The sequence below is a fragment of the Piliocolobus tephrosceles genome, chromosome 5 (assembly GCF_002776525.5).
Source record: "Piliocolobus tephrosceles isolate RC106 chromosome 5, ASM277652v3, whole genome shotgun sequence".
Taxonomy (NCBI): domain Eukaryota; kingdom Metazoa; phylum Chordata; class Mammalia; order Primates; family Cercopithecidae; genus Piliocolobus; species Piliocolobus tephrosceles.
Window position 1 is genome coordinate 134,562,771 of NC_045438.1, and position 3,400 is coordinate 134,566,170.

Consider the following 3,400-nt stretch of genomic DNA (forward strand, 5'->3'; position numbering starts at 1 on the left):
CCGCGGGCCCCGGGGACGACTCACCGCGAGCTCGGCCGCCGGCCTGCGGTGCGCGCTCCGGGTTGCCGGGAGCGGCGGTGCTGGGCGCTGAGGACCGGCCTGGCTCCGCCGCGGCCGCCGCTGGTAGCAAATGCGGATCTGAAACCGGGAGAGAGAGCAGAGGCGCTCAGAGACCGCCGCCGCCGCGTGCTCGCCGCCCAGGCCCCCGCGGGGTATTTATGTGTCACAGCCAGGCGGGGGGACAAAAATATTCCCCCTCCCCCGAAGGATGGCGAGGGGCAGGAAGCTGGGCACGGCCCGTGCGCGGCCTCAATAAATAAATAATTTAATTAAATTATAGATACAAAAAAAAGAAGCCACCGGAGCGGCCGCGAACTCACGCCTTCTTGGAGCCGCGCCAGCGCCAGAAATAGCCCCGGCTCGGAGTCCCAATTAGAGGAGCGCAGCACCGGCTCAGGGGAGCTTAAAAAGAGCGACCCAGGGGCAGGGGGGACGGGCCCGCCCGCGCCAGCCGTGTCACTCAGGGGGCGGGGCCATGCAAATGAGCCCGGGGATTTAAAAGGGCGGCCGCCCGCCAGCCGCCGCTGCCGCGCGGGTGGGTGCTGACGGCGGGGAGGGGCGTGTGGGAGGCCTGGGCTGCGAACTCGAGTCGACCGCCCACTCCTCGCAGTCCCGGACGCAGGAGGTGTGGGAAGGCACGCACAGAGGAGTCACGAAGGAGCTTCTCGCGGGGGGTGGTGACGGGTGGCGGTATCCTTCCTCCCTGGTACAGTGGTCCCAGGGAGAGTCACCTCTAGGGGCTTCCTGGGCGTGTGGGCCAGGCCCCCCCCCAGGGTCTGTGGGGATGGACGGGGGTCCACGCGGGCCGAGGGGGTGAAGAGAAACACGCTCGTTAGAGAGTTCCGCGGCCTACACGCCGCCCCCTCACTGAAATAGAGGGCTGGTAGATTTCCCCTGGGCGGACAGGTGTCAGCATGTGCCTTTCAGTGTCAACCCGCGTGTGGCTGATTGGTGAGATACAAGTCTTGTGAAATTAAAACGTGAAACTTGTGAAATCCAAAGTGTTTTATTAATGGCCACCAGCAAGCCATGATCAAGGTGGAGCCTTCCAGCGAAACCAACGATTGGCTCGTTGGCAGGTACACCCAAGGGAGGCTTCATGCCTTGAGGTGACTTAGATGGTGTTCTGGAGATACGCAGGCCCACTTGGGGACCTGGGCCCTTACGCAGGGACTGTAAATAAAAATAAAAGGTGGGCCAGAGGTCGCCTGGAAGCGCTTTGAGGGCAGGGGCTGAGCACGCAGGCCATCTCCGCCACGCCTGGCCCGCCTGGCGCCCGGCTTAACAAAGACTTGTTGCACGGAGCGAGAAGGAAGCCAAAGGGGAAGATGGCGGGGAGGGCGATGGGGGAGGAAAGGGCGCAGGCGGAGAGGCGCGCCCTGCAGGCCGGCCCGGGGCCTTCTCGGGCGCACCTCCCGCGCCCGGTCCCCGAGGCGGCCTTCCACACCTCCTGTGATGCAGGGAATTGAAATGCGCTCCAGTGACACACGGCTGTGACTCATGTTTTTCTCTGCTCCCCTTCTTCCCGGTCAGCCGAGGCCCTGGCCCAGCCCCCTCCTCAGGGGGCGAGCCGGCGGTGGAGGGGACGCAGGAAAGCCCTGGGCCCGGCGCGGAGGCGGGGTGGGGAGCGGCGGGCTGGGCCTCGCAGTTGCAGGAATGTGGCAGGAATGTTTCCGGTGGGGGGGGGGAGCGGGCGGGGGGTGGGCCCAGCCCCCACCCGTGCGGCGGGAAGCGCTCGGGGCCCGGGCAGCACGTGCTCGGCCGGGTGGGGGCGGGGGCGCCTGGGCGGGAAGGCGCCAGGGGCTGGGAGCGCGGGTTCAAAGGGGAGGGCGCGGGCCTGGGGCCGGCCCGGCCTAGGGGTGGGCCCGGAGGCCGCCCTCTGCGCGCCGGCTCCCCGCCCCGCGTCCAGGTGAAACGCAGTTCCTGAGAAGTCCCGGGGCCGCCCCTGGAGGGGAGAGGAAGTCACCAAAGGGCGGCCCGAGGGGAGGGGAGGAGAGGGCGGCGGAGCCCGCGAAGGAGGCTGGGGGAGGGGCGACCTGCCCCTTTGTCTGGCGGGCGGACGGGTGGGTGGGGGTGGGGCCGGTGGATCGCGCCGCTCCCTCCATCTTTGTGCCTTGGGCCCCAAGCCTACGCTTAGTAGGCCGTGAGTGGTGGTGGCTGGAGGGCGTTCGGTTTCGAGCGCGGGAACCTCTGCGGCGTGGCGTGGAGGTGCGATCCCTCAGCCTCCAGCAACCCCTCCCAGGTCACAGGCTCCCCGCCAGCACCCTGAGACCCAGGTCTGGGCTCGGGCTGCCCCCCAGAGCCGCGCTCCTCTCCACTTCGCGCTCTCCAAGGCCGCGGAGGCTGCTAGGCCCGGCCCCGGGTTGGCGGCCTGGCGGCTGGGGAGGTGCGGAGAGGGTCCTGTCGGTCCCCTCTCTCGGGTACATCTCTCCCGTCCGTGTGGGACCCGCGGCCGCCCCTGGGATGGGGAGGGGAGAGGGACTTCCGCCTCGAGTGGGCTGTGGGAAAACTTGGCCAACTTTTTGGCCCACTTCTAGCAAGGCGACTCGATCTTGTTTTTCCTACTCTTATTTTCCCCTCGGCCTGATTTCCTCAGCGACTTGTTTTTTACCTTGTATTGTGTGTATTTTTGTAAGCCACCTCAAACCCTCTCTGGAAGGAGGCAGGTATAAATAAATTCGTAGACAAATAAATATAGTAGCTTGTTCCCCTCCAGGATTACCCACACCCTTGAAATCCAAATAACTCTACTCACTGACCCCCACCTCCACGCTTTCTGGATTGTAAATGCCCTGAATTCACAGCCTTTCCTTTCTTTCCGCTTTGAATAAGTATTAAGCAGAGGAGCGAGTGGTAGGGATAAAAAGATGAGTAGGATCTAGTCCTTGTCCCAGCGAATTTCACGTCTAGAGAAATCGGAATCAAGCCTGTACTAGAGAAAACTGAATAGCAGTACAGGAGATGCCATGTTAGAAAACATTTCATTCAGTAGTTATTGAGAACCTACTGTGTAGCAGGAACTGGGCCAAATTCTTGGGGTACAATCAGTGAACAAAGTCCTCCGCACTCTTGAAACTTGGACCAAGGGGTCAGGCGCTTAAAGACTTACAAGGAACTACAGGAGGAGAGGATGGGAGCCCAGGGTGGTCAGGGAAGTCCTGGAGGAGACGGGTTTGAGCAGGCTTTCATGAGACTTGGATAGTTGGGTGGCTGAGGAGTTGGGGACAGGGCAGGCAGGAAGAGGGAGCTATTCCAGGCCAAGGACATGGTCAAGGCCTGGGGGATTCAGGGGTTGGTCGATACCAGAACCTGTCTTCCCCACAGGAAGCATTTTCGGTTA

The 3,400-nt window shown here is 63.3% G+C and overlaps 1 protein-coding gene across 4 annotated transcripts in view; it reads right to left on the bottom strand.

The window, feature by feature from the left end:
* HMGA1 (high mobility group AT-hook 1) overlaps positions 1 to 899 on the bottom strand; it is a 14,777-nt gene extending 13,878 nt beyond the window's left edge. For 2 of the 4 annotated variants that reach the window (XM_023212554.3, XM_023212551.3), the window contains exon 1: positions 381 to 508. The gene's annotated coding sequence lies outside the window, so the exon portion shown is untranslated. Of the gene's footprint in view, positions 1 to 24; positions 139 to 380 lie in introns of all 4 variants that reach the window. The other 2 variants (XM_023212550.3, XM_023212553.3) reach the window with 2 other exon arrangements.
* Between the last annotated feature and the right edge of the window lie 2,501 nt (positions 900 to 3,400).